This window comes from Anarrhichthys ocellatus, unplaced genomic scaffold (genome assembly GCF_004355925.1).
Source record: "Anarrhichthys ocellatus isolate YVR2014 unplaced genomic scaffold, GSC_Weel_1.0 scaffold46, whole genome shotgun sequence".
Classification (NCBI taxonomy): Eukaryota; Metazoa; Chordata; class Actinopteri; order Perciformes; family Anarhichadidae; genus Anarrhichthys; species Anarrhichthys ocellatus.
The window spans coordinates 1,683,194-1,695,626 of NW_022280076.1; the positions used below are offsets into that span (position 1 = coordinate 1,683,194).

General features: G+C 40.6%; 1 protein-coding gene across 1 annotated transcript in view; it reads right to left on the reverse strand.

The window, feature by feature from the left end:
- The window catches only part of rad50 (RAD50 homolog, double strand break repair protein), a 17,959-nt gene extending 17,107 nt beyond the window's left edge, over positions 1–852 (reverse strand). Inside the window, exon 1 of the mRNA XM_031869270.1 lies at positions 694–852. The gene's annotated coding sequence lies outside the window, so the exon portion shown is untranslated. The remainder of the gene's footprint in view (positions 1–693) is intronic.
- Positions 853–12,433: the final 11,581 nt, after the last annotated feature.

Consider the following 12,433-nt stretch of genomic DNA (forward strand, 5'->3'; position numbering starts at 1 on the left):
GAGAGAGAGAGAGAGAGAGAGAGAGAGAGAGAGAGAGAGAGAGAGAGGAAAACAAGACAAAGCATTTCACTGTGAGATCAACTGAAGAGCGTCTGCAACAGCAGGAAGAATAGTTTGATTAACAGGATTATTATAATGGTCACCAGTGATATCAGTCAATCTGCTGACTGTGACATTTGGTTGTGAAGTTGCGGTCAGAGCATTTGTATGTAAACTCAGTAAACAGTGTAACTTCACTATTACTTTAGTTTTGGTCTTTTCATGGGATTTGTAAACACTTAATTACTCTTTTTTATGTGTATTTATGGTTTTGGCATGAAAAGAATTCCCTTTAAAAATTATATTGTAATTAATTTATCATCATTCCACGATGATCATCATCTCTACTCCATGATGTTGCATTCAAGACATCTCGCTGATTTTTAGATATGAAGACAATGGAAGTTTAATAGAGTTGATAACTCAAATACTGGTCCTAACAAACTTTAAATTACTAATTCCCGAATTCCCCATTAATCTAGACAGCTCCTTACTGCCGAGACGAGATTATGATGTTGATCAAGCTAATACCGTTTAACGTGTTGAGACACAGGTTGCACAACCTGTGTCGCGTTAGCTTACTGCCTATCAACTCAGCAGGCTAGCTAATTTAGCTATATGCTAAGGTGCAGGATTGTATAGTTAGCGACTCACTTTCCAACAACGTGCTCGTCCGAATGATTCCCGTTGGTAGTATTATGTCCAGCCGTATGTGTGCCCTGAATTCAGCCCACCTCACGGTGTTGTTGTAGTTCACACGTGAAAGTACAGTTTTCGCGCTATGAGGAAATTGACGCGTGCGGCGACTTCTTACTTCCGGGACTGGGAGCATGAGCATAGAAAACAAACATGTAGAACGGTAATCCACACCATTTTGGTGGTCAATGGCGAATCATGGAGCCTCTCAATAGTTCCCAAAATTAAAATATGATCAAATAGTAATCTTTGACCGATAACGTCTTTCCTTTGTTGGCTTTCAGTGGATTCCTGTTCAGGATGACCCCACTATATGCCCATGTGAAATTTCATAATATCATGGAAAATTCAGCTTGAATGGCATTTTGATTTTCATAATAAATTCATCACATTTGAACCTTAGAGGTTATAAGAAACTTTCAATGGATTCCTGTTTAAATTGACCCTGTAACATTTTGAGTAAATTTAACAGCCCTATTATTAATGAATTTAACATTTCAAATAAATTCCAATTAAAGACTACTCAGCAAATTTAGAATAATTTAATGTGTATCTCGTGTTCTAAATGTTATTTATGTTTTCTTCATATCTTGCAATATGTTAGCACACCATATTTATCCACTTTTATTCTATGCATTAGGACACCACAATTAATAGGGGTCTCATTTAATACGTGGGAAGTTGAGTTATGATTAATTACTATAAATATAACTTGTGTACGGATGAAGACATACATTTTGGCCCCAAAGTAAAAGTTTTCCAAAAATATTCTGCCACTTTATCTCCTTGTAATACGTATATGATTATATTATATTCTGACAAAAGAAATATAATATATTTTCAGCTGCTGCAGTGGAATTATTATAGAACTGTGGTACAAATGAACGACCAAAACCATCGTCTTGCATCCCAAACATCTTTTTTTTTTAAGTAGAGCTGGTGTTATTCTATTGTATTTTTCTTATCTACAAATCCCATGAACACATCAACACTGACAATACATTATTTCCATACACTCTGTGGCACTCAGCCCCAAGCCCATTGGTTCCTATAGTGAAGATGCAACTCTTAAACAAATGATCACAAATATGGAGTTTAATTGTATTTGTTTATTCAGCCTGATCCTGACGAGTCATCCCTAAATATCTGTTAAGTAGGTCTTTTCTTATATGTTTCTGAATCTCTCATCTTAGAACATTATTCCACAAGAGGACAGTGTTTCCCTCTGGAAAAGCCATGGCTGCCAAATCTCGCAGATCTCACCAGTCTGCTCTCTCCTCTCCGCATATTGCTCGACACTCATTTGTTAAGAGTATTGCTGTGACAGTTCTAGGCTGTTGGCCATTGCAGTAGCTCAGAAACCACTTAGATCCAAATGAGATGCCTAAATTTCAAGCCCAAATGTAAACACTGTACGATACAGAGTAGTATAATTTTATGGAGAAGAATAATAAATTATCTTTAATGTACATAAGCAATAATCTCCCAGAGCTCTTCTTACACATTTCATCAAAACGGAATAAAAAAAGAGTATACAACTTCCAAGACGGCTGAGAAACGGTGTGTGTGTTTGTGAGAAATGGAGGGAGAGAAGAAATCTAATTTGGATAAAGGGACATGAGTTATTTTGAGCCTGTGTTTAGGGTATGAAGAACAGTGTGCAGACATCCACAGGGACCTACAGGACTGGTGTTCCACCACCTGCAGCTAACCCCCTAAAGACCTGAGAACATCATATCTCTGACTTGCTCTCGGTTCTATCCCCCTTGAAAGAATTCACACACACACACACGCACACACACACACACACACACACACACTCACTCCCACAAACTGCCTTCTGCTTTCGGCCCACTGATTCAGTCTGTCTGTGTTATCAGCCCACTGACTCATTGTGCCTCAGTCCGTCCAGCTCAAGGCCCTTTTTCTATTTTCATCCTGTCCCGTCATGAAAATGCCATGACCTTGTGTCTTGTGTTGAACCACTGGAGGTATATGTGTATGTGAGTGTTATTATGTTTATGTGCTTGAGTGTGAAAGCCTAATCCCACATGCCCACGGTCACCCTCCCCATCTAAATGGCTAATGGAATTGGTTGACTTGGCGTTTTTTTTTCAAATCACACGGACAAATCGGGAACCAGCTGGTTCTCTCCTGAGCAAGTGAGGATAGAGGAGGGAAAATATGAGGGGGCTCAAAGGAGCAAGTAAGGTAGAAGGAAAACAATGTGGATGAATTAACAGCAGAGAAAGTGGTTGAAAGCCATTCTTTTCTTCTAAATAAATAAATGAGATGTTGTGGACTGACAGCAGTCATCAGTGGTAGACGCAGAAGCAGAACTGGCAGACTTAACTTTCACTGAACCGTCTGTTATTTGACATTTTATAAACTCCTTTCACAAAAATTGCAGCGCCAATGTTTCATTAAATCCTGAGGGACTTGTTTTAATGGCAAATTGGACTCACTGTGTCCGCATAAAACGTGAGAGAGAGAGAGAGAGAGAGAGAGAGAGAGAGAGAGAGAGAGAGAGATGATATGAAAAAGGATGAACAGCTCATTGATTTGATCCATTAAAATGTGCTCTCTGGGTGCAGGAAGGATTGAAATTATACATTACGTGGCAAATTTCCTGGCAAAGTAACCAACAATAATTCTTAAAAGCAAATCTTATTTTTCTCAGAACCAACCGTTTTTCAAAAAACTTCCCCACTGAGCGCTCAGATTAGGGACAATTTTGGCCAGTGGCTTTAAGATGGTTGTAAATCTAAAATAGAGCGGATTGAGTTCTGAAAAGCAACATTTCCCCCTCATATCCAGCACCCAATGAATAGTGACTTGACCTCTTCTTGCCACATTCAGCTCTTCTCTCTTTGCCGTTTCTTTTTACATCCATTTCCTGCGTTATATCCTTTTATTCACACATGAATTGAAAACAAAGAATCGCTGTTTCAATTGAACCTGCATGGTGCAATGCCTGGGAAACAAGCACACATACATCTGTGTATGAATCATTTCCCAGCAAGCTATCAATACGTTCTTTCACAAGGAGTTATTGCTTTTGGTGTGGCTAGATTGTCTTAAATGTTTTTCTTTCCTTCCATTTTGATTTTAAAGTAATGCTTCTTGTACATACTTTGAGTGGAGGAGGCTTTAAGAAACTCCAACATAATCTTCTGTTGCATTGTACTCTCTTTTGACGACCTCATTTTACTCCCATCAGCTAATATCAACAGAAATACTCCCTTGGTTTATACCAGGCAGTTTTTTAAACCACTTTCACTGTGCTCTTCAAAAAAGACCCTGCTCTTTGTCTTCACGCATGGCTACACATTTATTCGCTCAGTTTGGGTCAAAGAGGCAGCCAAGGACATGACTGATGACAGTAATAAACATTATGTAAGATAAAGACAGGATATATCTTGACCGTCCCTCGCTGAATATGCCTTCATCAAGAGGTTAGATGTTGCTGGCTGTGATGTGATAAAAATGTATTGAATGTTATCACAGTAAAATGTGAAACCCGCTTCCCCTACAACTTATTTTGCCGTCAATTGCATCCATTTCAAGCAGCAATTGCAGATGTGCGAAGGTGATAACGTATACGCAGGGTTTAAACTTCTCCTTCAAGCTCTTAGTTTTTATTCTCCACACAATTATTTCTGTCACTTTTAATATGTCCAACACTATGGCAGGATCATCCATAAGATTGTTCCGTTAGCCCCGTATCTGTCACACTTGGTCTCTCCGTCTCTCCAGACACATTTCTAGTTCTCCAAACCAAACCATTGCCACTTTTCCATGCATCCTTCAGATGCCCTCGGACTCTCCCTCCTTTCCCCATCGCATGGTTGCCACACCCATCCACACACCTGTTCCCATGTCCCTAATCAGCTGTCCGCCCTGCCCGATCCTCCTCTTCACCATGCATCTCATTTCCCTCTTCAGCCACTCTCCGGCGATGCACTTGCTTTGCTCCATTGTCGGTTCATCGGGGTTGCAATGGGTTGTGTGCCTGCCCGAGGGCGTCTGGAAATGGCAGTGGTTTGGAGAACTGGAAAAAAAGAAATGTGTCTAGAGAGGAGGGACAGAGAGACCACGTGTAACAATAACCGAAAGATTATCTCTCTCTTAATACCTCTATAGCTGCTGACTTTTCAATCTGCCTTGCACTGTGGCAAACTAAGCAGCTGCTCATCAGAGAGAAAAGCTCTAGAACCGGGCAATTATGAGAAAGTGGAGAGAAAGAGTTCGGTGGATATGAGCAAGTAAACTGGGTAAAGATTCGGAGGGGGGTAATGAATACACACCTCCTGGTTGTGAATGGCAGTAATGAGGTCATTAAAGGGACCTCTGCGTTTGTGTCTCTGCATGTCCAACAGCCAGTCTTTATTTCACTCTCTGCGTAATGTCCTACATATATAGGATTAATGATAGTTTAACCTGAAATCCACGTAAACTGTATAATAGGCAGCTGCAAGCAATTATTGATGGGTATTTTTGATTTAAATGAGCCCATTACCAATATTTGCCTGACAATACAATCAAATATTGTATGTGTTTGCATATTGGCACACCTGAATCACATGGACCCATTATTCATCTCATTAGCTGCAGCTGTGCTTATGACACTTCTGTGAAAAGGGGTCTGTTTATAAGCCATTCTGTGGTCGTGCAGCAGGTTTTCAATATGACCTTGGTGCCAAAGCTACTGACTTTACTGTTGTTAACTCTTAACTCTTGTTTACTTTGCAGGCATAAACTCTCAAATGCTATTCCAACTTTATAACATTGGAGGTTGTATAAAAACAGCCAGCAGTCCAATTTCTATTGCATGGGCCTGGGTCCATTACTTTTTAAAAATATTTGGACATTTTGGGAAATGCACTTATTTGCTTTACTGCCAAAAATGGATGAGAAGCTCCAATATACCACGTGTGACACTGCGGCCCGGCAACTGTCAGCTTATAGCATAAAGACAGGAAACAGGAGGAAACAGCTAGCCTGGCTCCGTGTCCACCACCACTTCTAAAGCTCATTAATCACCGTTACGTGTTGTATCTCGAGTCGGGTGTTTCCCCACCAACGGTCTTTATGATAAGCTACCTGTCTAGCTTCATACCTAGCATAAAGACAACTCGGGGAAAGAAAGCAAATAGGTGTATTCCCCAAAATGCTGAAACTAACAAGCAACACAAAGAAAGACAAAAATGATACTTAATTATTAACAAGGCATCTGTGAGCGACTTCCTTCAGCATGAATACCTCTAAATGATGACAGTGACTAAAAGAATAGTCAAAGTTTCTTTTCAACCACTAGTATAGCTACAGGCATTATTAGATCTAGATTTGACATCCAGCTTATTAATACACTCAACTCATTGTCTAACGTTAGTAAAATGACATCTTCTTGTGGATTTGGTTGCTGGGGTTTGTTTGATTATTAGCTGGCGGCTCATGCTGACATTTTCCTTCTGTGTGCTATTACTGACAAAACTGGCAAAAAAAACATGTTAAGATAGTTATTTGGAAATTTAAAAAAAAGGTTTTAATTTATTTTTATTTTCGGACAGTGAATACTGTGAATAGGTCTTTAGCAGACAGACAGTGCACATTACATATTCAGTTTGCACTATCTGCTCACAGAATTAACACTAAACGATGACTCTAAAGCCTGTCTTAATTTGACCTACTTGATATTAAATGGGAGGCTAAACAAGCATCTGGGGGCATTGTTTAATTTGAGGCACTGGGCAGGCACTAGCTGTCGAGTCGAAAACACTTCATCACTCATCAAAGATGCTTCATTACTTCTGCTGATGAAGGGGAAGCTGATGAGAATGAGTGGGACTGCAGCTGGGTGGGTAGTTTTGAAACAAAAATGAACTTACAGTCTGTTAGCTGCCTGCAAACCAGACTTGTAGTACCAAAAAAATGCTATTCTAAATCATAACTTGTATTTTTTAAAATACAAGTTAGCTTTCAAAGGGAAAGACAGCAGTCCCGACAGAGACAGAAACAAAGGCACTGAGCAGAGTGGTCACAGATACCTTCCTCCACTTCTCTTCTAATAACAGAAAAGGTAGAGGTGACGAAAGTGGCTGCTGGCTAGCAGGAGAGAAGATTATATTGAATGACAGCCTCAGCGCACTATCACCAACACAAGAGTGTAAAGTATAGATGCAACCTGTCTTAGCACATGTGTAATTGATGCAGTCTGGTTTCATGCAGCATTTCGTAATACCTGCTAAAAACTAATGTGAGAATTATTCCATATGTTATCCACTTAATCATGAACGAGGAAGTTTAAATACCTCGACCGCTGTTCGTTCGTCATGTGAAACGATTTCGTCGTCACGTAACTTGTCACGAAAAGGCTGTATGCATGGAACGAGCGGAAATTGACATGTGTTGCTGACTTTCGTAGGAAAACGCAAGAAAATTGAAGAGTAACTTTTCCTAAGATATCATACAGTTGCATGAGAATACGTTGCATTATTGACTATTACCAAAGGCTCTGCTTTATTGTCCAGCAGGCACAATAGGCCTTTTTCACAAAAGCACAGGTGTTACTAATAACATGAACCATGCCTCCATCGTGTCCCAGTTAGACATGACAGCACACACTGAAATCGCAACATTGAAATATAATTCAGCTCTGAGTAATTACATTATTCACGCCTATGCTTTTCCTATGTCAAAGTTTGTTCCATGAGAAATTGCTGGAAGTGGTACGGCCAAATGGAATGCGGCCATTATTAATGTTGTTAGTCACACCTGAGTTAACATGTCCTCCATGAGAAAGGCCTATTGCACAGGGATTTGGGAGGCACACAGCACCTGACTGAATTATGGGTCTGCCAATTGTATCATGCAGTAAATTTATGCGTGGAAAACTGCCCAAAAGATGAAGGTCAGTAATTATGATAATACACACATTACTTGTTGAATAATAAAACCAAGGGGGACAACCAACAGATAGACACATATTACACAGGCACACACACACACACACACACACACCCACACACACACACACACACACACACTGCTATCTCAGCCTTTATGGCACCAAATACTCAAACAGAGACAGAGACCACTGCAGAAAGAGATAGAGACACGACCACACAAAGCCGGTGGAGAAGGGGGAAATGCGGCGGACCTGGTAATGGGAGATAAATTAGCCTCTCTCTGCTGAGGCGTAGTGGTGTCCGGAGATACACAGCATCGATGGCACAAAAGCAAACAACTGGACCACCGCAGCAAAGAGAGGGAGGGGGAAGAGGGGGGAAGATAGATGGAGGAAAACATATACATTTGCTTTCAATTAATCTGCTCTGAAGGTGTTTCTACATTATGTGAACGCATCAGTAAAGTTTTTATTCCTTTTACTTCTCATCCTAATTTCGAAAAACATACCATTATCATTTTTTACAAAGTGGTACATTTGGTGAAACTTTCACGCTGCCATCTTGACCAGGTCTCTCCTGTAAAAGAGAATCAAAATCTCAACAGGATTATCCTGGATAAGTAAATGTTAAGTTAAACATTAAATAAATGATTGACTTGTTTTGTTGCTATAACAGCTGAATGAACTGCCATGGTGTCTGTTCATACTGTTCTGGATTTCAACTCCTGCAGACATGGTGCGTTTGAAAAGAAATGCGAGTTTATTGAGCAGATGCGTCACGATGTTGGATTCTCTCGCCATGTTTTTTGTTCCTGCCATCTTATCTCAGCTTCGGGCTCGATGCCCCACTTTGATGGAACTTGCATGATGGAAAATGAGCTGGTGCGTGAAATCAGCAGAGGTAAAGTTGCCAAGTGAGTTCACCCAAGACGACCAGCTTGAAAGGGAGCAATTATTTTGAACAAGAGAGGTGACTATGCTGTCTGGCTTGCGCTGTTGCTGATCTGAGGCACTCATCTGTTCTTTGTGTTGTCATTCACTGAATGAAATTATATGTTTTGTCTCATAGAAACTGCGCTTTGTGGGGAGAGGACACTTTGACATGCGGACTGAAGGAACATGGAGCAGACATCTGAAAAATTGAATCATTTTGAAATAAGAAATTCTCACAAAAGTTATTAAGTATCAAGGAGACAGAGGTTTTGCCTGGAAAGAGGAGTGCAAATGTAACCAAAAACAGAGAATAAACAAACCTTAACTTAACAGTAAAAAAAATGTATAGTATAGTTGTATCTGCCATTAAATCACTATTTCTCATCATGCATTCATTATCTCATGGTGAGGACATGCATTTGTCATGTTCAAGTCTACTTATTCAAGTGATTACAATGATTATCGTAATTTGTGAAACCAGGCTGTCAGCCAGCTGAAGTCTAAAATGATTCATTAATGTCACTCTTTGTATCCAGCATCCCACGTTTCAAATCACCAACACATTTTCAGTGATTTTCACCAACATATCTGTTTGCTATTCGTATATTCGCATGCAGGCTGTTGACAGTATCTCTGAAGCTTTATCAAAGACATTACTCCAGGACACACTGTGACGGCTGTATCTGAGTGGCACCAGCATTGATGAAAGTCTGGCTTTCACAACAGTGGATGAAAATAGCTGTATTGATGTCTTTCTGAGTGATGTTTTGATCTTCAGAGCCCAGCCAGGTTCACCTTTTTCCCTGAAGTCAATTCAGACCAGATGAAAAACAATACTACCATTGAGACTGTGATGGAGGAATTGGAAGTGTAGGTAGCAGGAGAATGACCCCCAACACTGATACAGATGACGAGATGAGCCAGTCCTGCGCAGAATCGATCACCGGTGATCGCCGCACAATGCATGTTGGTTAGATTTGCTCTCTGATCTGGTAACAGCCAGGCGTTTCCCATCATGCCCTGGCTCATGCAGTTGGTGGAGAGCAAAAGCGGCACCTGGCTCTAAAAACTGCGTCCGCCTCGCTCTTGTGAGGTTATCGTTGACCACATGTGCATGACGTCAGAGCACGTCAGGATCAAGTCGGACATTGGCTCTTAGATTTAACAACAAACCACAAACACCCGGATTTTGCACTAATGGTGACGAACATGGGTTTACATTGGAGTTAGTTGAAATTGCAGTTCGTCTGTGTCAGACGCAGAGTGCCACTGACCAACCGTCGGTATTTGACGAGTTGGCAGTGTGTCCAACTGTGTCCGTCTGTGTGTGCAATGACAGCATACAGATGTGTGCTGTGGTCCTGCAAAAGAGTACATCACAGCTTGTTTCTAAAGCTCATTTGCTCATCCAGCAAGCAGCCCAGACTCTCAAATGGAGCAATTAATCTAATGCTAGAAGTCACTTCCATTTTGTTATTGTATCAAAGTATCATCCGGGGTAATCATCTTTGGAAAAGTTATTCTCATTCTGTGCCACTTCCAATTCAGCATTTTTTTCACACAAAATGACTGCCCAATGTTGCTTATTCTCCTTTCATTGCTCATTGCTGATTATGCCCTGCTGCTGCTTCTCCCAGCCCACGAGAGGCACAGATTTCATACATTTTAGTGTTACAGCCAGAGGCCACACTGCAAGATCTTTATTAGAAAGAAACGTATTAAGCTTGTCAACAAAGACAGGTTTCAACAGACAAGGGGCTTAAGATGCTTCATTTATCATCGTTTTCTGGTTTTATACCTTGTTTCACGCCACTGCTACCTTGTCTCCCTCATTACTTATCCTAGAACCATAACATACGCTCACACCACCAAAAGCAGAACATCCCTAGCTTTGAATTAAGTGAGGTTAAACTTTTTGCGTTCAATCCACAGCAGAATGTAAGCTGCACGAGCCTGGATTTAAAGCCGTGCACACTAAAGCTGAGCTGCAAAGCTGTTTTGATAAAAAGGATGCAACGCTTAGTAAAGCGTCTGGTGGGAAGCAATCCTACTGTACGGTGTGTGTGTGTTTGTGTGTATGTGAATGTTAGACAAAGAGCGAGAGAAACAGATAAAATGTGCCGGACTGAAATTAATGAATTCCCTTTCGCAATTAAAATGTATAAAGGAGGCAATGAAATTTTCAAACAATCCCAAAACAGGCGATGGTGTCCTGCCAGGCCGCCACAGCAAGATCAAGAGAAAAAAAAGCTGTTGCTCAGTTTTCTGATCCTTTGGTGAGATTCACCAGCTTTAGAGACATCTCAGAGACTAACTGGTTGAAGAGTTGTATTAAAGATACCAAACACATCAAGTTAAACATAATTCGGTCAGAGCAAGAAACAATTCGTAGACAATCATGAGAAAGCAAATGATAAATAAGAAGTTTGCAATAACATATTCAATGTCTTTGGGCTTGTGACACAAACAGCTTATATCTGAACGAAGTAGTGCCAACAAGGGAGGGTCCCCTGTCTTTGATTTGCTAGAAGAAAATACAGAAAAGACAAGTACTGAGAATCATTACTTCAAGCACAATCGAATGTGACATTTGAAAGAGAAGAAATGTTCTTTTTCTGTAGCACTTGGGAATAAAATGGTTAGGAAGTTTCTTGTAGATTGTTTTTGTTCTCAAAATAAAAAGACAAAGTAAAAGTAAAAAATCACTAACCCCACAGCAGTAAACAATCTCACCGCAATGCTGCAAACATATGCGTGAAACCTGCCACTGCATGAAAGGAGGTGAAAACAGATGAGTAAACTCCAGCAGACACGTCTGACAGAATCTGCCACAACAGCCTAATTTATTACGAAATTCATTATTGCACTAAGCAAACATGCTATATATTTGTGATAGATGGATAGATGGATAGATGGAGTGTGCGCGCACACATTATGATCAGAGATTGACCTTTTCCGTGACTGTTGCCTCCACTTCTTTATAAACCTACTTTATCAAATGAAACTCCCGACAGATGGTCCAAATATCATCAACTGCTCTGAAAATTATTATCCTCAGATACAAAAGGAAGAGACGAGGGAGGATGAGAAGAAGATAAGCGCTTGCCAGCGTGTGTACGTGCATAACTGGAATCTGCAGAGATTAAACACACAAATACTACAAAGGTACCACGTATTTAATGGTTCCGCCAAAGTAATGGTATCTTTTGAAAAGATATTACATGTAATGTCTCTAAATGTACATATTATAAAGTAGACTTTGTAATGACCAAACTGAACCATTTTAATGCTACAATTACTGATGAAAAGGCCTTTTTTTGTCCTGCTCATTGCCTGTCATCTCCTCTGTCTTATCTCCTGTCTTAAGTAGTACAGTAAATACCCTTTTAGTTCTGAGGGTTTTCAAGCAAAGCACCAATTAAGGGCCTAATAAGTGAAAGAGATCCAAATAGAGGTCCCTTTGGAAGCAGCAATGAGCTTCTATCACACGAAAAGCTACCAAATACATGTGTGGACACACACACACACACACACACATTTCACGAACGCTGTTGTGTGTGTATGTGTGTGTGTGTATGTCAGATGTTGAATCTCAGTGATGGGATTAGCACTCCGCATTTCCTTCTTGCTGGGTGTCTGGTGGTGAGAGGCTCCATGACGACAAACTGGGACCTGATGGATGGCACACTGACAGAGGACTGGGAAGAGGGAAGACAGAGAGAGAGTGTTTACTGTGCCGTATGTGTGTGTGGGGGGGACGTCTTTGCTGCGCATTAGTCTCCTGTTCATCCCTGGCCATTTTTCTCTCTCTCACACACACACACACACACACACACACACACACACACACACACACAC